Genomic DNA, 26005 nt, shown 5'->3' on the forward strand with positions numbered 1-26005 from the left:
TGTGTACATGTTCTCACCTTCATTAACCAGCTTGTTTGAAATTGTGTATATTCTTTTGAATGACTGGAGGAGTAAGGTCTTTGAATATCGGTTCATTTGTTTTTAGAATTTTGATCATCTTTTTAAAAATATTCATTTGAATTTTACCTAAACCTGAGCATTTTTAGGTGGAAGAATTTTTCAAAATCAACTTTTCCCATTCTTTTCCTTTTTAGGTGAAGCATAGAGAATTTAATGAACTTGCTCGCATGCACTGTTTCCATTACCTGTAATTTGGAATTTGGGGACAGTAAACTTTATCTTTCCAAGTAGGTTTTGAGATTTAAAAACAATATAAACTGGGTTCTATTTTTCCCACTCAAAGATGACACTGCTGACTCACATCCTTGGTTGTTTGGTTAAACATGTGATGGAGTCTATAAAATAATACATTCTAATTCTAAATCCTTTCCTTTGTGTGCAGTCGGCATTGACTTGTATCTAGGAAAATCACTCTCTGAATACGGTATTTTCCAATGAAAATAGTTGGTTTTCCAAATTGCCTATCACTGTGATTATCAAAGGGCAGTATCAGACCTTGACATTGTTGGGTATAGCCTTCCTTGTAAGTCTTCAATATTCAATGAAACTACCCCAGACAGCAGCTCTGAACCTGTGATCTTTTAAGCTGCTGAGAGATGTTATCCCCTGCACATTTGCCATGAGCACATCCGTCGTAGTTAAAATCTAAAAGTGGTGATTTTGTTAATGTTCAGATTAGATCTTTAATTAAGCTTTGATCCCCTCTAGCACAGACAACAATGTCAAACACGTAAGACCCGGGAGAAACTAAAATTCATTCCATAAGCTCATATCCTTCGGTACTTTGTGAGGAAACTAAAAAATAAAGCTCTTGTGGGTATTTCATAAGGGCGTGTTGAATATCTAATTGTCAGCTTAGAAGCTTCATTTAATTTGATGTCAAACTCTATGACATAAATGAAGCCAACAGAAATGTTTGTTTAGGTGATTTGGATCAAGAGCTTGTTTTAATTGATTAAATGTTATTTTAGGCATTTAATGTTATACCGGTATAAATGCTATTTGTTATCTACAAACCATAATAGTAAATATGTAAAAAATGTACTTTTCTTTATCTAATTGATAGTTTAGCATGTGCAAGGATAAGATTGTGGAGCAAAGAACAGCTAAGTGTGTAAGAGAACTTGCATCCGTATGACTTTCCCTTTGTTTTTGCAGGATCGTTTATTTATTTGGAGGCACAGCGCTCCCCCGGGGTGGCCAAGCTTGGAAGTCCTGTTCTTACAAAATTGCTCACTGCCTCTACCCCATGTCAGGTAATCAACTGTTCTGAATTTCCACTGGCCATTCTGTGGTTGTAAATCGCTGAGCTTGGGTTACTCTGCTAGTAGATGCCCGCCACGTTTTACTAGCACCTTAATAATGAATTAAGAGATTTACATGCGCTATTTCAACACAAAATGCTATGTCCTTCTAGAAGACCATTTGTAACACATAACTGGCACCGTTCTTTTGAGGGCTATTAAAGCTTTCTGTTATTTTATATTCTTTTCACACAGTCATTTCAATAATCTAAAGCTGTGGATACGTGTTGCCAAAATTTTTGGCCAACAATGTACACTGAGAAAAATAAAGTCAGTTAAATAAGTGTTTGTTGAAAGAAAGACAAATGGAAATGATTATATTTACTGAAATTTGAGTTTTTTAAATGAGTCCTCTGGTGCCAGGCAAACACAAACTAAGGAGTGAAATACCCATTTTATTTCAGCAGCATATTAGAGAGGATGGACTAGTTAGACTTGGTTCAAGTCTCTTTTGCCACTTTCTAACTGTGGCTCAGACAAATTGTATATTCCTTTTGAGACTCAGTGTCTACACCAGAAACATACATGATTGTATGGATTAAATGTCAGCGTTTACATTGGAAGCATACACGATTATATGGAATAATGTCAAGGATTAAAATGTGATTAAATAAAGCATCTGGCAAAATATTTGGTACATAGTAGGTAAACAATGTTTGTACCAAACATTGGTATATATGTACCAAATATAATGTTAATTCAGTAAACATAATTCCTTTGCTTTCCATAAAAGTAACACCTAAATCAGAGGTCTGTATTCAGCTTGTCTTATTTTCAGTCCTTTTGAGAGCTCCAACATGCCTCTCGGCCCTTAGGATTTCAGCTAATTTTTTCGTCTTTACTTATCAGAAAATAATGAAGAGATCAATAGTGCCACACAGTAAATTCATTTCCTGTAAGTGTAGTGTTAGAGCAGTTTACTTGGGCATTCCTGGTGATAAATGACATATTATTCCGAGGTATAAACCTAATTATACTTTCAGTTTTGTATAATTCTAGGTGGGAGTGCCCTGAGTTCTTAATAGTGGTGTCCATAGATACTTTCTTTTAAAGTCCTAAAGATACTTTCTTTTCCTTTCTTTTGTTTTTTTTTTTCTTCTCATTTCTTTGTGAGAATAAGAATTAAAGCAAATGCCTGGTCTCCATTTCCATTTTATCCAAATGCCTTTTACCCATTCCCACCTCTTTATTTTAATTAAATCCTATAAGATAGACAGAAAAAGAGAAAGATAGATATAGAGTGTTTTTTTTTTTTTTGAGGGGACACTCCAGAAGCACTTCTTCTTTGAAAGTACAAGCTAACTTAGATTTAATTCAAGGTCATACATTAAAGTGATGAGATCACAAATGTTAGATATATAGAAAAAATTGAATGTAAAGGAATATGATGTGTTAATTCTGCCTGCTTTACAGAAATTTGAAGATATTAAGAGTGTATTAGAAATTCCTATGACTCACCTAGAGTCACTGAGAAATCATATGCATGTATATGATTTTAAAATGTAATCTACCTTTCCCATCATTGTATGCTTCCCGATAGCCATTGATTTGTGGTCACTGGGATTGAGTTTCAGTTTATCATTGTTTCCACTTGGGGACACTTAATTTTTGCTTAAATTGGTAACTTAGTTGGGGTTGGGGTGTTATTTAGGTGGGGTCTCAGTGAAAATGCTGTCATGGACATTTTGGGTGCTTGGTAGTTTATCTCAAAACCAAGGCTTCGATCTCTAAAGGCTATGGATACTGACTTAATGGTTTGCCTTGGTTTTTGAAAAACTGAGACTGTTTCAAGGCGCCACTGCAGACTGCCAGAATAGATATTTGTTTTTCACGCTTTTCTCTATGTGCTTGAATTTTAGGAGTCTTTGAGTTAGCGGGAAGGATATTTGAGTTACTTTGTAATGCTTTCCAGTTTAGGAAGTAGGAGTAGACTGTAGGAGAATGTTATTGATAGTCTGAGATACACATAGCTAAGGTTCTCAGGATTTTTCTAAGACTATAATATGAATTTTTTTAATAAGTTTGTGGCAATATGTGATATTTTCTTTTTCTTTCTTTCTTTCTTCTTTTTTTTTTTTTTTCCTGAGACAGAGTGTCACTCTGTCTCCCAGGCTGGAGTGCAGTGGCGCAATCTGGGCTCACTGCAAGCTCCTGCCTCAGCCTCCTGAGTAGCTGGGACTACAGGTGCCCACCACCACTCCTGGCTAATTTTTTGTATTTTTAGTAGAGTCGGGGTTTCACCATGTTAGCCAGGATGGTCTCGATCTCCTGACCTCGTGATTCACCCGCCTTGGCCTCCCAAAGTGTTGGGATTACAGGCGTGAGCCACCGCACCCGGTCGATATTTTCTTACATAAAAGTTACAGAATAAGCAAACAAAACAAATTCTTACCTTCTTGGGTAACTGGAAAATCTAGCCAATCCTCTGAATTGGAACATATTAATAATAGTGCTTTCATGGAACCAATGTTCTTCATTATAAGGTAGTAGAGTCAAGCAGTGAGATAACCAGTGTGGGGTACTTTGATATGAGTAAAGCCTTCATTTTCTGAAATTATATGGTTTTTTTTTTCCTACATAATCCTAGCAGACTAATACAGTTAAGAACTTTTTCTTTTTTTGAAAGGAATTTAAAGCAACTTGAGCTTTCTCGTGAGTTACCATTTCTAACAGCACGATTTTAGGGCCATTTTGCATGGATTACCTTGTACTTTATATGTGGCCAACACATGCCATCAGCATGGACAATTGTTCTTGCAGCTAATCATTGTTCAAGATGCGGACTTTAATTTATGCTTCAAAAGTCCTTTCAGCCACTAGTGGAAAATTGGCATTTTTCTTTGAAATACAAGATAGGACAAACAGAACACGAGGGAGCCCAAAGCTATTCTATCTTACTGCTGTTGAAATGCTGTTACTGTTTACAATTAACTAGGAAATGTAAAGTATGAAGGGGATTAATGTGGGTACTAATATTTTCTGAGTTTTCATATTTGAGTTACTGTGTAAGTAACATAATCTCTTACTTTTAGGACTTCACAATTAAATACAGGAAGATGGATAATATGAAGCTTTTGCTTTCAAAGTTAGTTTGTATGTTCATCTATTGATCTTTCTTTTGTTTTTAATTCTCCAACTTGTTTTGCAAGTACATTAATATTCCTTCAGTAAAAGATAATTCATAGATTGTTTTACAAATATGAATGAGAAAGTCAGGACAAAGGTAGTTGAAACCAGAGATAGGTTGGATCCCAAAGTAAAGTTTATGAGGGCCAGCCTACACATTTGAGTCTGCCAATGCAGAGAGGGCCACATGTGGTTCAGATTCAAGGAAGTAAAGAGAAATAAACAAAACTGAAAATAGTTCTTCTGAGACTTCTCCCGAGTGCTTTCTATATTACCAAAGTAAACATTATACCTACGATTCAACACATATATATTGCTTATCTATTGTGTGTTGATCACAGTCCTCGATGCAGGGAATATAATGACAACAACCTAAACACATGCTTGCTCTAACAAAGTGTTGTTTAGTGGGGGATACTGACAGCAATTCAGTGTAAAATGCTGCAAACTACAAGAGGGTGAGTCCAGTATAATAATAACACTCTACAAATCTCTCTCAAAGAGTTTTAAAAGGCCATGTCTTACAATGTCCCCAAAGTAGGACAATGAACTGGAGTCAAAGAACAATTTAGAAAAAAAGTAATTTTGGATCATGTCCTGCAATGGTGCAGTTGTGCTCTATTCCCTGGTCATTGTGTTTAATCCAAAGATCAATGTTAGAATAGCTGATGGATTCTAGAGGAAGCAACAGTCTACAGAGGAAAGGGCGAGCAGGTGCTCTCTCCAATCTGTATATCAAAGCACATAAAGATTAATCATTTAAATGGGAAAAACCGATTCTGTTTTATTGAAGATTCTAAACCTCAACATAAGCTTGTTCAGGAAAAGAATGCCCAGGAAAAAGCATAACTGACTAGGAGCCATAAAAATCACTATGGTAATGGTGAGGGATGTGTGTGTGTGTCTGTGTGTTTATGTATGTGATGAATGATCCCCTCTTTCAATATATACTTATTCCCAGCTGAATTTTGAGGAGCTATAGATATCTTAGCTTGTTTTTTTTCTTTTCTCCCATTTATTTATTTTGCTTTCTTGGCTATTCTTGTCCTTCTGTATCTTCGTATTCTAGATCTTATAAAGGTGCAGCAAGTGTGGCAATAAGCAGACTGAGGAAGGCATAAAGGGTCTGATGTGAAGCAGAGAAGGCAGAGGTGGCTGAGGATTTGGAGTAAAATCGAGAATGGCCATGAAGATCTGACCAAGGAGCTCTGAGATTGAGAAGGAATTAGAACAAAGTCCATAGGGAAGTTGAGAAAATTGGCAGAAAATTTGAAGAGGAGGGTTTCAACAGGAGATGATCAAAAAAAAAAAAAAAAAAAGAAAGAAAGAAAACAGAAAAATAAGGAAGAATTCATTTTGAACCTCTGAATCATGATCTTGGGTGTCCCAGACTGAAGTATCAGAGAGCCCAAGGTCCCAGAGGCACTGTACAGACATGAGAGCCAATGGAACTAAGACTATCACCCCCTCTCCAGCTTAGGTACTCATCCATATGCAGTAACTGGTGTAAATCACCAGATGTTCTTTCCTTTGGTAGTAAAATATATGATTTAATGTATACATATATATTTTTTAAAATAGAAATAATTTAAAATCATAAGGATACAATTAAAAATGAAATAATTGGAGCTTCCATTTTTATCTTCAATATTCAGAAAGAACTGTTTGTTGGAAACTTTTTTAACCACATGAAATTCTCTTGAATGCAGTGATTCAAAGTCTTGAATAGTCATACTATATATAAAATCTGCCTTAGTGGAGACCCAATAAAAATAAAAGCAAGCCCTTTTTATTAACATTTTACTTAACTTGTTTTGAATGAAGCAGGCATGCATCAAGAAAATTTCCTTTAAAAATGATCAAGTAGTAAATAAAATTTGAATGTTTGGTGTAATTTTCATTTACATGCTTTGCAGACCTGTTTCATGCAACATTCTGGGATGATGGACAATGTTCCCTATGTTAAGTATAGTAGCTACTAGCTACATAGAGCTATTGAGCATTTAAAACAACTGAGAGGCCGGGCGCAGTGGCTCTGGCCTGTAATCCCAGCACTTTGGGAGGCTGAGGCAGGCGGATCACAAGGTCAGGAGATCGAGATCATCCTGGCCAACATGGTAAAACCCCATCGCTACTAAAAATACAAAAATTAGCTGGGTGTGGTGGCATGTGCCTGTAGTCCCAGCTACTCTGGAGGCTGAGGCAGGAGAATCACTTGAACCCAGGAAGTGGAGGCTGCAGTGAGCCATGATCACGCCACTGCACTCCAGCCTGGGCAACAGAGTGAAACTCTGTCTCAAGAACAACAACAACAACAACAAAAACAAAACCATAACTGAGAAAATGAATTTTTCACTTTGTTTAATTTTAATTAATTTAAATTTAACAGCCACACTATTTTCACAATTTTGTAGTTATGCTCATTATAATTAAATGTTCATTTTCTTTTGCCACTCTTCCTCCAAAAGACTCAAAGGTCCCTAAGGACCTGTAATGCCTTATACATTTTTTTGACATAGAATAGATTATCTTTCTTCCTCTCTTTCCTCTCTCTCTCTCTCTGTTACTTTCTCTATATATATTTCTGAATGTTTATAAGCATTTACTGACAGTCTTCTCATTTCTTTCTTCTTTTTTTAATGCAATTAACTGAATACTTAGAAAATACAAATTACTATAATAAGTTCTGTGAGGAATTTATGACACGTTTCATGATTTGGAGTTTAAGGTTTAGTGTTCTGCTACTGGCATGCACCAGGTTGAGAGGCACAGAGTTTCCATACTTGAGTACTACTTATGTGAAGTCACAGCTTGTATCAATAACTTAAAATTGATCATTAGAGAAATTCAAATCAAAACCACAATGAGATATCATCTCACACCAGTCAGAATGGCCATTATTAAAATGTCAAAAAATAACATGCCGGCAAGGTTGTGGAGAAAAAAGTATGCTTATACACTGTTGATAGGAGTGTAGATTAGTTCAACCATTGCAGAAAGCAGTATGGCAACTCCGCAAAGAGCTAAAAGCAGAGCTACTATTCCACCCAGCAATCCCATTACTGGGTACATATACCTACAGTACTAGAAATTTTTCTACTGTAGGTCAGGTGCAGTGGCTCACGCCTTTAATCCCAGTACTTTGGGCAGCTGAGGTGGGTGGAGTGCTTGAGTCCAGGAGTTTAAGACCAGTCTGGGTAACATGGTGAAACCCTCATCTCTACTAAAAATTAAAAAAAAAATTAGCTGGGTGTGGTGGTGCAAGCCTGTAGTCCCAATTACTGAGAAGGCTGAGGTGGGAGAATTACCTGAGCTCAGGAGTTTGAGGCTGCAGTGAGCCGTGATCATGCCACTGCACTCCAGCCTGAACAACTGGAGTGAAACCCTGTCTTAAAAAAAAAAAAAAAAAGACATCATTCTATCATAAAGATACATTCACATGTATGTGAATGGTCATTGCAGCGCTATTTACAATAGCAAGGATATGGAATCAACCTAGATGCCCATCAATGACAGATTGGATAAAGAAAGAGTGGTACATATGTACTGCGGAATATGCAGCCATAAAAAAAGAACAAGATCATGTCTTTTGTGGGAACATGGATGGAGCTGGAGGCCATTATCCTTAGCAAACTAACACAGGAAAAAGAAACCAAATACCGCATGTTCTCACTTACAAGTTGGGAGCTAAATAATAAAAACAATGAACACAAAGAAGGAAACAACAGACACGGGGGTCTCCTTTAGGGGGGAGGGTGGAGGAGGGAGAGGAGCAGAAAAGATAACTATTGGGTACAATGCTTAGTACCTGGGTGACGAAATAATCTGTACAAGTCCCTGTGACACGTGTTTGCCTATGTAACAAATCTTCACATGTACCCCGAACCTAAAATAAAAGTAAAAAGGAAAAACAATGAATTAAAAAAATTTGTGGGCTGTATCAATAACTTTTGTTCAGTGATTTCACCCTCAAAAATTCAAAAGATAATGGAACATTCCTTGGTATTTAATAACTTAAGAATTTAAGTCTGCGTAATGCAAATTCTATAAAAAAAGTAAATTAAATATAAGTTCTGAGCTCTTATCCCATTGACTATGGATCCCGTTGGCATTTATACTTAATACACTATTAAAATAACTTCACACTGGTGATGTACTGAGTGACAGTTTGACAGCTCAAAATTCTGATGGGACATGCACATCTCTTGTACAACTAGGTTTAAAGCTCTGTTTTGCATATTTACAAGCTTGGGACATAGTGAAACTTACAGCAGGGATCTAAAATGTAATCGCAGTTGAGAAACATGAATCCTCTCTTTCCATGGAATTTAATTAAACATTTCCATTATTTTTGTTTGTAACTCACCTGTCAAGGTGTGAATTAAGGTAAGCACAGTAATAAAATCTGAAATGAAATAAACAATCAGAATTTTTAAATCAGGTGATCACAATTAAGTAGACATTGATAAAAATGTGTACCAAATAGATGCTTGGTGTTTTAAAATGAACAATTTTTTTAAAAAAGCATTTAAAACATTTTTTTGGTCAACATTCATCACTGGAATTGGGTCCCAACAGTGAAATATATGGCTTGCCTATATATACACTAGTATCTGTCCATGTATCAGTATAAAAGCACAATGATGAATGGGAAAACATTTTTAAAAAAGAATTTAAAATATAATGAACCTGAAAAAATGTCACTGAATCTAAAGAGAAGTATTCCACTTTTGTGGGACCTCATCTTTAAATGTTGGGTTTTGCTTTAAAACATACAGCCTTAGGACCTGTTATATGATAATGAGAAGAAGCAAAAAAATTTGACTGCAGCGTACCTGAACTTGTTTTAATGGAGGTTTTGTGGGCATATTTTACAGAATGAATCATCCAGACAACATTGAGGGAATTAATTTTTGCCTAACACAGCTCCAGGTACTTAGAAAGTGGTCAGTAAATATTGGTTGAATCAATAACAGTACGCAATTTCATGTTAGGGCTACTGCTATCAGCACCTGGCATAATCCTCTCTATTCTCTTCACTATGTAGTTAAGCCATCAAACCTTTAGATTGTGTCATTATTGGTGGTGAATAGGAAGTGAAATGATTAAGCCTCCCTACCCTCAAAGAATGTTGTCTTACTTGGCTCAATTATTGATGAACAGTATCCTGTGAGCTTCCCCGTTATTTGTTAATGCTACCACAGAGACTAAATTGATATAAAGTATTAATTACAGTTTTTAAAATTAACCTAAGAAAATAATCTTTAAGGAAAGTTTTTCTTGTTTGAAACATCAAGTTTGTATAGTAATACTTGATTTTGTAACATTGAGTCTCAACGTGTACCTCTCATATTTGTAAGAAGCCAGAGAGAAGGATTCTGGAAACTTCCATGGAAACAGTGGTACTGCCCATGACTGGGTTACACATCTGGGGGAAAGGAGAATTGAGAAGATCATATTTAACACAGAAGTTGTTTGGAATATATATATATATATATATATATTTGTTGTTGTTGTTGTTGTTGTTTGTTGTTGTTGTTTTGTTTTGTTTTGTTTTTTGAGATGGAGTCTCGCTCTTGTTGCCCAGGCTGGAGTGCAATGGCGTGATCTCAGCTCACTGCAACCTCCCCGCCTTCTGGGTTCAAGCGATTCTTCTACCTCAGCCTTCCGAATAGCTGGGATTACACGCATGCACTACCACACCCAGCTAATTTTTTTATATTATTAGTAGAGATGGTGTTTCATGCCTGTAATCCCAGCACTTTGGGAGGCCGAGGCAGGCGGATCACCTGAGGTCAGGAATATTTCAAATTATAGGAAAAACTACCAGAGACAGGTCAATGGAATATTTATATCATTGAAAACATGTTTTCAACAGGTGCAGTTTTGGTATCATTTGTCTCAACATTCAAATCTCTCAGTTTTTACAAGAACGTCTCTAGATGGAAACTTGCAAAAGCAAGGCAAAATAATCAGATTCTCCGAATCTCAGTGGAGCCACGCAAAAATTGATCTCATTGCAGAAGCGGGAGAATCTACTCTACCTTTTCAGGTAAGCACATACGAAATTAATACAACTCAACAGAAGACACTTATTTAATGCTAATCCTTTCAGATAACAATATAACACACATAGCTCATACCTTTTCAGGTGAGCACATATGAAATTAATACAATGCAACAGAAGACACTTATTTAATGCTAATCCTTTCAGATAACAAAATAACACACGCAGCTCATGAATTTATTCAACATTAATGAAGCAAACACATTCAGAGATCAAACACATGATCTGTGATGAGTAGAGAGGTAGTTTTGACTATGCACTGAAGACATGTGTAGAATAGTAGCAAAAATGGAGATAAGAAATGAATAAGATGGCAGAGAGAAGAGTAACTTAAAATCATTTCTAAGTGAAGACATTGGATTATATGATGTAGTGAAAAAAAGTCTGACGTGGGCTGTAATATTTTAATCCTATTGCCTCACTTTCTGCTGCCTGGTAACATTGAGAATGTTATCCACCTTTGGGAACTGGAGGACATTATACAAAGTGAAATAAGCCAGGCACAGAAGGACAAATATGGCAGGTTCTCACTCATGTGTGGGAACTAAAAAGTTGATCTCATGGAGGTAGAGAGGAGAATGGTGGTTACTAGAGGCTGAGAAAGGTGGGGAGGAGGAGGTTAGGAAGGGAGGTTTGTTAATGGTTAAAAAATGTAGTTAGTTAGACAGAAGAAATAAGCTGTAGTGTTTGATAGCACAGTAGGGCAATTATAACAAGTTATTGTGTATTTCAAAATATTTAGGGGATAAGATTTGGAGCGTTCCCAACACAAAGAAATGAGAAGTGTGTGAGGAGATGGTATCCCAATTACCTTTATTTGATAGTGACACATTATATGCATGTATCAAAATATCACATTTACCCCATAAATATGTACAACTACTATGTATTAATAAAATATAATAATAAAAGAAGGCAATTGTATCTTGTCAAATGGGTGTTCTAATTTCTACCTTCCTGTATATAAGTCTTCTGGATGACATTTGAAAAGAGCTATTTTGGAATCTAGATTGGATGGAGTGGAATATGGTGGAAAGCACACTGTTTTGGAGTCAGTGGTCTGAGTTTTAGTCTCTGCTCTGCTCATTGGTTGCTAAGTGACTGTGTAAATATTGTCTTTGTGCATCAAATTTCCTAATGTGTGAAAACCAGTGATGATAAAAGCAATACTCCAGGGGAGTCTGAATATTAAAGATAATATAGCTAAAATGGCAGCCATGAACATGGGCTCTGGAAACTTGGGTTCAAGTTAAAGGGTTGGGGGTGGTGGCTCATGCCTGTAATCCCAGCGCTTTGGGAGGCTGAGGCGGGTGGATCACGAGATCAGGAGACCGAGACCATCCTGAGTAACACGGTGAAACCCCACCTCTACAAAAAATACAAAAAATTAGCCAGGCATGGTGGCACGTGCTTGTAGTCCCAGCTACTCTGGAGGCTGAGGCAGGAGAAGCACTTGAACCTGGGAGGTGGAAGTTGCAGTGAGCCGACATGGCGCCACTGCACTGCAGCCTGGGCAACAGAGTGAGACTCCATCTTAAAAAAACAAAAACAAAAAAGTGTATGATTATAGGGAAGTTACCGAAGCCCTCTATGCCTCTTTCATTAGTGGGGTGTGAGGATAATAGTTGGGGATTTAAGGTCATCTCATCCTCATTTCTGAACAAATTGAGATAAATATAGAGGTTAAACAGGTAGAGAATACATATTTTGGAGCAGATGGCTTTAGAATGTAGAGTCACTTATTTAAAATAATGCTTGATCTTAGAATAAATAGAATTACCCAGAGGACAATTGACTGTGCTGGAGAAATATAGAGCTCATACTCTAGGTGAAGTCTCTTACCTTTAGCCAGAGATAATATCAGTGTGCATGCCTCCTGAGGACAGGCTGGCTCCCAATAGTGGGTGTTGAATGGGAGAAGAGGATGAATCGAGCTCCCCCAGGTTACTCTTCTAACTTCACAGTCAGGTAAATCTTCCTCCTCCCACGGAGTGTGGGGTAAGTAACAGCAATGTTACTACAGTGAACCACCTCCCCATGAAAGCAGGAAGACTAGGGCATAAGCATCAACTGTAATCAATTACTGTTCTCTACTTTATACAGTTATTGTGAGGATTATATGGTGTATACTTGTAAAGCACATGGAAGCAAATCTGGCACAAACACAGAATTCAGCTGTTTTTATTGCTGTAGTTATTCCTTGGATATTGTCTGGAAATAGTAGACACTCAATAAATCTTAGTGTTCTCTGTTTTATAAAGGGAATTCCCACTTGATCAGAACTCCAGGCTTGATCATTAAAGGCTTCTTTACTCAGTGAAGGTCCCCAACGTCCCTTCTCAAAGATCAATTTATTCTATTCTCATATTTAATGGACAAAGACATCATGAATACTAGCAGCTCTTAATTGGGAAGCATTTGACACAAAGGCTGGTCATGGAATCATTTTGGTGTCAATCTCCATTGCAAGGAGCAGGGCAATGAAATCAGAACAATTTGATCTTTTGCCTCCTGCATTTATATTCTATAGAAAAATGTTTTCATTCGGTTTGCTTTTAGTTAGAATGAAACTCACCAAGAAGATCGTTCAGAGTTTGTCATTAATTGACATATTGAGAAGAAAATAGAATGTTCTTTCTAGCAGTAAGTAATTTAGAAATATGAGTTGAAACACATGCCATTTCTGTCTACAGCTGGAAGCTCTCATGGACCCATCAGCATTACTGAAGAGTTTCAGTGAATGCAATTTTTGTTTTCTCTTTAATGTTCTCCTTTTTGGATATAGTAATGGTTTTGCTTTGCAGTGCAAATGGAGACTATCCCTTATTATCTGGGGCATATTAACTAGTTTGTAGATGGGCAGTGGTTTGGTTAGATTCTGTGATTTGGCTGCAATGGATGTGTGAGGGTTTCTAACCCAGCCCTGCTCCTTCCTCTCCCTTCATCTCCCTGCTGGTGGCTCAGCACCTTGTGTTGCTTTTTCTCTCCAATCAGCCTCAATGCTGAGTTCTTTCGAGGCCTCGGTCACATTGAATTCACCCCAGAGAAGCTAAGACTTTTCCTCTGTGCCTCCCCACTTAATCTGCCTATGAGTTGGCTACAGCACACATTTATTTTGGAAACTACAGATGAGTAAAAGAAAAATAAGAAAAAAACATCCCCTCACATTTCACTCTCAAGAAGCCCATGACAGCCCTATAATATCCAATCAGCAATTTAGAAAATTAAGTTTGGAAAGCAATAAGCTTTTTAAAAATGAGTTTAGAGGCAAAACCCAAGCTGCCCTGAACCACTGTGAGGCCTTTAGGCAGCTGATTTCATGATAGGTTTGATTAAACAGTGCTGCCCCCAATCTCCCAGAGGGTGTCATGTAATAAACACTCTCGGTGTTATGTTACCATTCTCAGCTCTGAGCTATTCACATTTCAAAACTCATCTGGCCCCAAAGACTTTAGATAAGGAACTGTGGACTTGCATTGATGTTCTGCTGTGAATCAGTCTGGATTTTATACATACACAATATATAAAAATAGATACACTTGCACAGATACATACATGGTAATATTTAATCCATGAGTATTGCATATATTTACTATTAAATATTTCTAACTAGTAGTTAAAACAGAGAGAAACAAATACCTAATTACAGCTCAGGATTAACTAATGTTAACATTTTGTTTGCTTATAATGTTAAAGTTTGTTTGCTTATGAAGATGCAACTTTTGTCTTCCTTGTATCTCTCTCCATCCCATTTCTTATCCTCTGCAGAAAAAAAAAAAGATGGTAATATTATGCTGGCTTTAACCTGATTTCTCTGAGTGTATTTTTAAAGATATGAAAATATACATGAGGATTCTAGCTAGGTACAGTTCTACTTTGTTCTTTTATCGACAACAAATGAAAAAGATATTCTACCTACAAATAGTTAATCTAGCTTTTTAAATATTCAAATATTTAAAGTTTGTCTTCTTGGATATAGGCTAGGATTTAAGATTAGTAGCCTGAATCATTTAAGGGTGACCTTAGTCATTGTCTAGCTTTCAGTTCCACGTGACTAAGCTCTGAACATATTTATTTATTTATTTTATTTTATTTTTTTTATTTTTTTAATTTTTTTATTTTATTTATTTTTTATTATACTTTAAGTTTTAGGGTACATGTGCACATTGTGCAGGTTAGTTACATATGTATACATGTGCCATGCTGGTGCGCTGCACCCACTAACTCGTCATCTAGCATTAGGTATATCTCCCAATGCTATCCCTCCCCCCTCCCCCCTCCCCACCACAGTCCCCAGAGTATGATATTCCCCTTCCTGTGTCCGTGTGATCTCATTGTTCAATTCCCACCTATGAGTGAGAATATGCGGTGTTTGGTTTTTTGTTCTTGCGATAGTTTACTGAGAATGATGGTTTCCAATTTCATCCATGTCCCTACAAAGGATATGAACTCATCATTTTTTATGGCTGCATAGTATTCCATGGTGTATATGTGCCACATTTTCTTAATCCAGTCTATCATTGTTGGACATTTGGGTTGGTTCCAAGTCTTTGCTATTGTGAATAATGCCGCAATAAACATACGTGTGCATGTGTCTTTATAGCAGCATGATTTATAGTCATTTGGGTGTATACCCAGTAATGGGATGGCTGGGTCAAATGGTATTTCTAGTTCTAGATCCCTGAGGAATCGCCACACTGACTTCCACAATGGTTGAACTAGTTTACAGTCCCACCAACAGTGTAAAAGTGTTCCTATTTCTCCACATCCTCTCCAGCACCTGTTGTTTCCTGACTTTTTAATGATTGCCATTCTAACTGGGGTGAGATGATATCTCATAGTGGTTTTGATTTGCATTTCTCTGATGGCCAGCGATGATGAGCATTTTTTCATGTGTTTTTTGGCTGCATAAATGTCTTCTTTTGAGAAGTGCCTGTTCATGTCCTTCGCCCACTTTTTGATGGGGTTGTTTGTTTTTTTCTTGTAAATTTGTTTGAGTTCACTGTAGATTCTGGATATTAGCCCTTTGTCAGATGAGTAGGTTGCGAAAATTTTCTCCCATGTTGTAGGTTGCCTATTCGCTCTGATGGTAGTTTCTTTTGCTGTGCAGAAGCTCTTTAGTTTAATTAGATCCCATTTGTCAATTTTGTCTTTTGTTGCCATTGCTTTTGGTGTTTTGGACATGAAGTCCTTGCCCACGCCTATGTCCTGAATGGTAATGCCTAGGTTTTCTTCTAGGGTTTTTATGGTTTTAGGTCTAACGTTTAAATCTTTAATCCATCTTGAATTGATTTTTGTATAAGGTGTAAGGAAGGGATCCAGTTTCAGCTTTCTACATATGGCTAGCCAGTTTTCCCAGCACCATTTATTAAATAGGGAATCCTTTCCCCATTGCTTGTTTTTCTCAGGTTTGTCAAAGATCAGATAGTTGTAGGTAAGCGGCGTTATTTCTGAGGGCTCTGTTCTGTTCCATTGATCTATATTTCTGTTTTGGTACCAGTACCATGCTGTTTTGGTTACTGTAGCCTTGTAGTATAGTTTGAAGTCAGGTAGTGTGATGCCTCCAGCTTTGTTCTTTTGGCTTAGGATTGACTTGGCGATGCGGGCTCTCTTTTGGTTCCATATGAACTTTGAAGTAGTTTTTTCCAATTCTGTGAAGAAAGTCATTGGTAGCTTGATGGGGATGGCATTGAATCTGTAAATTACCTTGGGCAGTATGGCCATTTTCACGATATTGATTCTTCCTACCCATGAGCAAGGAATGTTCTTCCATTTGTTTGTATCCTCTTTTATTTCCTTGAGCAGTGGTTTGTAGTTCTCCTTGAAGAGGTGCTTCACATCCCTTGTAAGTTGGATTCCTAGGTATTTTATTCTCTTTGAAGCAATTGTGAATGGGAGTTCACTCATGATTTGGCTCTCTGTTTGTCTGTTGTTGGTGTATAAGAATGCTTGTGATTTTTGTACATTGATTTTGTATCCTGAGACTTTGCTGAAGTTGCTTATCAGCTTAAGGAGATTTTGGGCTGAGACGATGGGGTTTTCTAGATAAACAATCATGTCGTCTGCAAACAGGGACAATTTGACTTCCTCTTTTCCTAATTGAATACCCTTTATTTCCTTCTCCTGCCTGATTGCCCTGGCCAGAACTTCCAACACTATGTTGAATAGGAGCGGTGAGAGAGGGCATCCCTGTCTTGTGCCAGTTTTCAAAGGGAATGCTTCCAGTTTTTGCCCATTCAGTATGATATTGGCTGTGGGTTTGTCATAGATAGCTCTTATTATTTTGAAATATGTCCCATCAATACCTAATTTATTGAGAGTTTTTAGCATGAAGGGTTGTTGAATTTTGTCAAAGGCTTTTTCTGCATCTATTGAGATAATCATGTGGTTTTTGTCTTTGGCTCTGTTTATATGCTGGATTACATTTATTGATTTGCGTATGTTGAACCAGCCTTGCATCCCAGGGATGAAGCCCACTTGATCATGGTGGATAAGCTTTTTGATGTGCTGCTGGATTCGGTTTGCCAGTATTTTATTGAGGATTTTTGCATCAATGTTCATCAAGGATATTGGTCTAAAATTCTCTTTTTTGGTTGTGTCTCTGCCAGGCTTTGGTATCAGAATGATGCTGGCCTCATAAAATGAGTTAGGGAGGATTCCCTCTTTTTCTATTGATTGGAATAGTTTCAGAAGGAATGGTACCAGTTCCTCCTTGTACCTCTGGTAGAATTCGGCTGTGAATCCATCTGGTCCTGGACTCTTTTTGGTTGGTAAACTATTGATTATTGCCACAATTTCAGCTCCTGTTATTGGTCTATTCAGAGATTCAACTTCTTCCTGGTTTAGTCTTGGGAGAGTGTATGTGTCGAGGAATGTATCCATTTCTTCTAGATTTTCTAGTTTATTTGCGTAGAGGTGTTTGTAGTATTCTCTGATGGTAGTTTGTATTTCTGTGGGATCGGTGGTGATATCCCCTTTATCATTTTTTATTGCGTCTATTTGATTCTTCTCTCTTTTTTTCTTTATTAGTCTTGCTAGCGGTCTATCAATTTTGTTGATCCTTTCAAAAAACCAGCTCCTGGATTCATTAATTTTTTGAAGGGTTTTTTGTGTCTCTATTTCCTTCAGTTCTGCTCTGATTTTAGTTATTTCTTGCCTTCTGCTAGCTTTTGAATGTGTTTGCTCTTGCTTTTCTAGTTCTTTTAATTGTGATGTTAGGGTGTCAATTTTGGATCTTTCCTGCTTTCTCTTGTGGGCATTTAGTGCTATAAATTTCCCTCTGCACACTGCTTTGAATGCGTCCCAGAGATTCTGGTATGTTGTGTCTTTGTTCTCGTTGGTTTCAAAGAACATCTTTATTTCTGCCTTCATTTCGTTATGTACCCAGCAGTCATTCAGGAGCAGGTTGTTCAGTTTCCATGTAGTTGAGCGGCTTTGAGTGAGATTCTTAATCCTGAGTTCTAGTTTGATTGCACTGTGGTCTGAGAGATAGTTTGTTATAATTTCTGTTCTTTTACATTTGCTGAGGAGAGCTTTACTTCCAACTATGTGGTCAATTTTGGAATAGGTGTGGTGTGGTGCTGAAAAAAATGTATATTCTGTTGATTTGGGGTGGAGAGTTCTGTAGATGTCTATTAGGTCCGCTTGGTGCAGAGCTGAGTTCAATTCCTGGGTATCCTTGTTGACTTTCTGTCTCGTTGATCTGTCTAATGTTGACAGTGGGGTGTTAAAGTCTCCCATTATTAATGTGTGGGAGTCTAAGTCTCTTTGTAGGTCACTCAGGACTTGCTTTATGAATCTGGGTGCTCCTGTATTGGGTGCATAAATATTTAGGATAGTTAGTTCCTCTTGTTGAATTGATCCCTTTACCATTATGTAATGGCCTTCTTTGTCTCTTTTGATCTTTGTTGGTTTAAAGTCTGTTTTATCAGAGACTAGGATTGCAACCCCTGCCTTTTTTTGTTTTCCATTTGCTTGGTAGATCTTCCTCCATCCTTTTATTTTGAGCCTATGTGTGTCTCTGCACGTGAGATGGGTTTCCTGAATACAGCACACTGATGGGTCTTGACTCTTTATCCAACTTGCCAGTCTGTGTCTTTTAATTGGAGAATTTAGTCCATTTACATTTAAAGTTAATATTGTTATGTGTGAATTTGATCCTGTCATTATGATGTTAGCTGGTGATTTTGCTCGTTAGTTGATGCAGTTTCTTCCTAGTCTTGATGGTCTTTACATTTTGGCATGATTTTGCAGCGGCTGGTACCGGTTGGTCCTTTCCATATTTAGCGCTTCCTTCAGGAGCTCTTTTAGGGCAGGCCTGGTGGTGACAAAATCGGTCAGCATTTGCTTGTCTGTAAAGTATTTTATTTCTCCTTCACTTATGAAGCTTAGTTTGGCTGGATATGAAATTCTGGGTTGAAAATTCTTTTCTTTAAGAATGTTGAATATTGGCCCCCACTCTCTTCTGGCTTGTAGGGTTTCTGCCGAGAGATCCGCTGTTAGTCTGATGGGCTTCCCTTTGAGGGTAACCCGACCTTTCTGTCTGGCTGCCCTTAACATTTTTTCCTTCATTTCAACTTTGGTGAATCTGACAATTATGTGTCTTGGAGTTGCTCTTCTCGAGGAGTATCTTTGTGGCGTTCTCTGTATTTCCTGAATCTGAACGTTGGCCTGCCTTGCTAGATTGGGGAAGTTCTCCTGGATAATATCCTGCAGAGTGTTTTCCAACTTGGTTTCATTCTCCGCATCACTTTCAGGTACACCAATCAGACGTAGATTTGGTCTTTTCACATAGTCCCATATTTCTTGGAGGCTTTGCTCATTTCTTTTTATTCTTTTTTCTCTAGACTTCCCTTCTCACTTCGTTTCATTCATTTCATCTTCCATTGCTGATACCCTTTCTTCCAGTTGATCGCATCGGCTCCTGAGGCTTCTGCATTCTTCACGTAGTTCTCGAGCCTTGGTTTTCAGCTCCATCAGCTCCTTTAAGCACTTCTCTGTATTGGTTATTCTAGTTATACATTCTTCTAAATTTTTTTCAAAGTTTTCAACTTCTTTGCCTTTGGTTTGAATGTCCTCCCGTAGCTCAGAGTAATTTGATCGTCTGAAGCCTTCTTCTCTCAGCTCGTCAAAATCATTCTCCATCCAGCTTTGTTCCGTTGCTGGTGAGGAACTGCGTTCCTTTGGAGGAGGAGAGGCGCTCTGCATTTTAGAGTTTCCTGTTTTTCTGTTCTGTTTTCTCCCCATCTTTGTGGTTTTATCTACTTTTGGTCTTTGATGATGGTGATGTACAGATGGGTTTTCGGTGTGGATGTCCTTTCTGTTTGTTAGTTTTCCTTCTAACAGACAGGACCCTCAGCTGCAGGTCTGTTGGAATACCCTGCCGTGTGAGGTGTCAGTGTGCCCCTGCTGGGGGGTGCCTCCCAGTTAGGCTGCTCGGGGGTCAGGGGTTAGGGACCCACTTGAGGAGGCAGTCTGCCCGTTCTCAGATCTCCAGCTGCGTGCTGGGAGAACCACTGCTCTCTTCAAAGCTGTCAGACAGGGACATTTAAGTCTGCAGAGGTTACTGCTGTCTTTTTGTTTGTCTGTGCCCTGCCCCCAGAGGTGGAGCCTACAGAGGCAGGCAGGCCTCCTTGAGCTGTGGTGGGCTCCACCCAGTTCGAGCTTCCCGGCTGCTTTGTTTACCTAAGCAAGCCTGGGCAATGGCGGGCGCCCCTCCCCCAGCCTCGCTGCCGCCTTGCAGTTTGATCGCAGACTGCTGTGCTAGCAATCAGCGAGATTCCGAGGGCGTAGGACCCTCCGAGCCAGGTGTGGGATATAGTCTCGTGGTGCGCCGTTTTTTAAGCCAGTCTGAAACGCGCAATATTCGGGTGGGAGTGACCCGATTTTCCAGGTGCGTCCGTCACCCCTTTCTTTGACTCGGAAAGGGAACTCCCTGACCCGTTGCGCTTCCCAGGTGAGGCAATGCCTCGCCCTGCTTCGGCTCGCGCCCGGCACGCGCACCCACTGGCCTGCGCCCACTGTCTGGCACTCCCTAGTGAGATGAACCCGGTACCTCAGATGGAAATGCAGAAATCACCCGTCTTCTGCGTCGCTCACGCTGGGAGCTGTAGACCGGAGCTGTTCCTATTCGGCCATCTTGGCTCCTCCCCTTTGAACATATTTATACAGTACAGTGTAATCCAGTCCAAATATTGGAAAGAAGAAAGACATCAAATCACGTGACTTCTGTGTTCCCTTTTAGCCATGAAATTCTGATTCAGTGTGGTTCTTTTGATGTCAATTGTAGACAGTATAACAGAATACAGATTGCTTTGGGTTTCATAGCAAATAAGCACCCCTAGTTAGGTAGGGCATTTGCTCTTCCTGCTGGCAAAGAATTAGGTTTACTGTTTTCTCTGTAAGAACAGCAAATTAATGACATTTCAATATTCCCTCTATTTCTTGTGAGAGTTTATTGGAAAAATTTAGGTCAAAGAGTTAATAGTATTTTTCAAATCTGTTTTAACTTGGGCTGCTCACTTGCTATGTTCAGCTTTTCACACAAATAGATTCTTTTAATATTTCTTTTCCCCCCAACTGTTGTGCTGTTTTAGTATCTCAAGGTGGCACTTTTTCTGAGTAGTCCATTGATTTCAAGTTGCTCTACTTTCTTCGAGCTTCCCATTAAAATGAAATTGTATCATATTTTAGATTTCATTTTGAAATGAACCTTTTGTGAAATTTCACACAATGATGGATACCATGTTCTCTCTTTATCGGAGTCAATGATATAAATCAATAACAATTTCCTGACATTATTTGACGATTCAGTGAAGGGTAAGATTCATAACACAAAAGTAAAAGGTGATCGAGTCTCCGTAAAGTTGCTGTGTCCTTGGCCTGCTTAATCTAGAGCTGCATGAAATCTTGTTTCTCCAGACAGCCCTATTCTGCAGCATCCACTGAAGCCCAGTTATCTCTTTATTTCATTAGGGAGATGCAGGATAGTATAATCATTAATGGCTCAGCTTACATATTTTTCTTACTTGACATGTGACATTCAACCAATTACTTCTATTCTCTAATCTTCTGTTTCTTTCACCTTAAAATAAGACGAAAATAGCATCATCTTCACAGGATTAAAACAAGTGAATGTGACTGGCATATAGTAAGTGCTAAATAAAAGGTGGCTGCTGCTCTTATTATTGATACCATCATCATTCTTCAAAAATTAATATATTCCTACTACTCTCTACTCCTTCTTACTATATCTCTATTTTCTCTTGGATTCATATTCATTTTCTGCTCCTGTTATTTTTTTGAAAACAAGATTTCTATGTTAATTGCGTATTTGTCTGGAAAAGCACCTGAGTTTTGCACTTGTAAAAAGTAATCATTTGATTATGAACATTTATGAATTTTTGTGGTTCCTAAAAGCAAGAAATTATTTTGTTCATAGAAGGAATAATATAATTGAATAAAACAAAAATCAACAAGATCCCAAAAAATAGTTTTAGAAGAGTGAGTCATCTAATTCAATTTAAAATGTAAATTATTCAATTACCTTGAGAATCTTATCAAATGAGGTTTTCACTCTTCCTCCATCTGTGGTTGAAACAGCTCTTCTGAGTGACCTCTTTCTCACTTACTGATTACCAATTGATGCTGACTGTAGTTCCGAAAGGGAATTGGTCACAACATTTTATATATATATATATACATATATATATATGTATATATATACACACACACATATATATACACACACATATATATGTGTCTATGTGTGTATATAAATACACACACATATATATGTCTATGTGTGTATATATACGTATATACACGTATATACGTATATATACGTGTATATACGTATATCATATAATATATGATATATATACACATATATGTAGATATATATATCATATATACATATATGTATATGTATATATATCATATATACATATATGTATATGTATATATCAGTTTGGTTATATATACATATATACACATATATACACATATATATACATATATACACGTATATACGTATATATGTATATAGCATAATATATGATATATACATATATGTGATATATATATCATATAATATATGTATATTTGCACGTATATGTGATATATATAGCATATATCATATATGTATATATATCAGTTTGGTTATGTATATACATATATACACATACATATATATACATATATACACATATATACATATATACATATATATGTATATGTATATATGTATATATCAGTTTGGTTAAAACCAGCAATAAAAAATAGGAACAGCCAAGGTGATTTTGAAACCACGAGATGGTCATTATTTACAGGTGTAACAGACATTTTTTGAAGGAAGTAATTGCTTGTATTTTAAAATTCGTATGATTTTAATTAATGGTAGAATTACAATTTCTAATTGTATAATTATGAATTTAACTATGTAGAAGTAAGCAAGCAAAATATAGATGACCTAATATTATTTTTATTTGGCTTTTGAAGTTGGATTTATCCTTCCATTTTAATATGAATATCTAAAGGAACCTGGTGGGTCCCTTCAGGTAAAATAATGTAACCACATTTTAAAGACTACCTCAGGATTTTACTTCACCTCATCCCAGGGCCCACCCATTCCATTCAAATAATGTGAGCGTGTACCTCTTTAGGAGCATAGAGAAGTGCCTCAAACTGTCGTGTTTTTTTTTCTCCAGTTTTCTCTGAGTAGCACAGACCTTCAAATATGATGGTCAACAAATGCTTGTCTAATGAGTCTGAAGAATTAAACATCTATTTTAATTGACATCAATGCAAGATGTATTATAATAATGAATATAGAAAAACTCTTTCAAAAGTTAAGCTGTCCAAAAAAATCACAGTCACTTAATGGTATGAAACACAATATATTTCTAAAGTACAATACTTGTGTATATTTTACCAAGATCCTTCTTCAAAACCTATGTTATTTTCTGCCTCTGGAATGAAGGCTAAATTTCTTAGTTTAAGATTCTACAGAAATCATCTCTAATCAGAATCTTAAAAAAATATTATGTACATCACATTAAAATATCAAAAATTGCAAATAAAGCAACAGTCCCTGCTGACCACCCTCATCACCCACCATAGATTTTATCTTGAGTATCTTTAGATACCAGTTTATTTTTACTTCCAGTCCATTTTCTATTTACTTAATATGTATAAATGTACCACATATACTTGGAAATCTAAACCATTGTATGTTTTCAGCCTAAGTAATATTATACTATAATATTTTTCTGTAACTTAATTTTTTTACTCCAAAACACATGTTGAATTTCTTTCCATAATGACACATGGTGATAGATATTATTTTTAACTGGTATAGTATTTCTCACTATTGATTGATTCATTCACATGTAAGTTCTTTCCTGTCATTTGTCATCAAAACCAGCACTGAAATAAACATTCCTGCACAAGCCTTCATGTGTATACCTTTGAGTGTCTCACTAGGATAAATGCCAAGAAATTAACTCAATTTTTATAGTCTATGCAATTTTTCTTTTTAACAAATGCTATCTAGTTTCTCTCCAATTGAGCTGTACCAACTCATGGAATTTTCCTCTCCATCTATTATCTGATTAATTTGTTGTTCTCTTAAAATCTTTTACTCCGTTAACACCCATCAACATTTTCTAAACACACCATACACTTTCTCATCTCTGTGTTTTTGCTGTGATTGCTGCTTCAGTTTCTCGAGATAAAATGTTTTGCCCAACAAAATTTGGTATCATGGAGGCTTACTATTACTTCTCCACCAAATCTTTTCCCAAACTCTCATTATTGGCAGAAATAATGAAGTGTCTTCTTTGAGTCTCCTAGTATCTTATACTTATTTCTTATACAGCATTTATGATGTAGGGTAGTGAGTGTATCATACGAAGTGTAGGAGAGGAAAAGTAATACCGTTTCCTCACTCATCACAAGGGACATGGCTGGAACCCCTATAACAAAAGAGAGGTTAAAAAGAAAAAAAATAACAAATTTATTAACATTTTATGTGACATAGGGGCCTTCAAAAACAAAGGCCTGAAGACCAGGGAAAACTCTCTATGTTTATGCTTAAGTTCAACAATGAATGGACAATCATGAAGAAATACAAATGGACAGAAAGAATATGATCTCATTGTAAAAACTTGGAGAGAACTCAGCAAAGATCTTTATGGGCCTCTCTGTGTAGTGTTTCTTTCATCCAGGTATAGATAGGGTAGGACACCAGTTAAATGAGGTTCTTATGACCTATTTTGAGGAGAAGTAAGCCGGATAATTCCTTTATGGCTGGCTCTCACAAAGGAAAGAGAGGGGAAGGCAGAGAGGGACTCCAAGGTGCTATATTTTGGGACAGCATGTTCTGACTCCAAGGTGTTGTATTTTGAGATAGCATGTTCTGAGCCCTGGCACAAGTAAATTTAATGGTCCTTGAGATTGGAGACCCTCCTTGATAGGATAGAAATGTACCTTCTGTCTGTGTCCTGGACTGGTGGTCCACTATGCAGGTTCATAAGATTCCTGGCATAAATTACTTCTTCCTTTCCCTCCTTTCTCTCTCTCTCTCTCTCTTTTTTTCTTCTTGGAATAACAACATAATATGAGTAATTAACAAGAAAGAAAACAAATTATATCAGTCATTATTCAGCATTAGAATAAACTAAAATTAAATAGATGTCTCTGAGTGCTTCAGCATATGAATATTATCAACCACTGTATGTGGTTATTGATGTGTGCTTTACTACAGTGAGTATGTTTCTGTGTATGTATATAATATATATTATGTTTGTATGAATGTCTATAATATTTAAATATTTTAATATGGAAATAAATCATTGCCTTCAGCACACTGATTACAAATCAATTCATATCTCAATTAAATTGAGTTGTAAGTCACACAGTTGATTACCCCAAAGAGCTCATTATAAATGCATATGACTCTTAATGGCTCCAATGAGAAGAGAGCCCTTCACTCGTGATGAATGTTACCACTTTAATTGAAACAAGGTTACCTTTGGCATTAAGGTACATAAGACGCTGTCAAAGCAGTTATGGTTTTATAAATTTAAATTAGGATGTTCTGGTCAGAACAGTTTTCTAAAATTAGATTGGAGAATGGGACAGATGTAAATAGGGTTCCTCTACACAAAGAAATATGATTGTAAGACATTACTTTTGTGATGTGTTTTTAACAGTTTTATCTTTCTGTAATTATAGTTAATTTTGGAAGCTACTGTTTTGTCATCAAATGCTACCGTTGCTCTAGATGACATCAGTGTGTCCCAGGAATGTGAAATTTCCTATGAATCACTACCAAGGACCAGTACACAAAGCAAGTGTAAGTTTTCCCTTGTCGTTGTTGCTGTTTTAAACATTGAATTAAGCTCTTCTCAGTATCAAAATATAAAAT

General features: G+C 37.0%; 1 long non-coding RNA gene across 1 annotated transcript; it reads left to right on the top strand.

Annotated features, from left to right (window-relative positions):
* The first annotated feature begins 1088 nt into the window (after positions 1–1088).
* LOC129394894 (uncharacterized) lies at positions 1089–25913 on the top strand. The gene is made up of 3 exons (XR_008622279.1): positions 1089–1337; positions 10390–10563; positions 25813–25913. It is a non-coding gene; the product is annotated as an uncharacterized LOC129394894 (long non-coding RNA).
* The last annotated feature ends 92 nt before the right edge of the window (positions 25914–26005 follow it).

This window comes from Pan paniscus, chromosome 21 (assembly GCF_029289425.2).
Source record: "Pan paniscus chromosome 21, NHGRI_mPanPan1-v2.0_pri, whole genome shotgun sequence".
NCBI classification, from domain to species: Eukaryota; Metazoa; Chordata; class Mammalia; order Primates; family Hominidae; genus Pan; species Pan paniscus.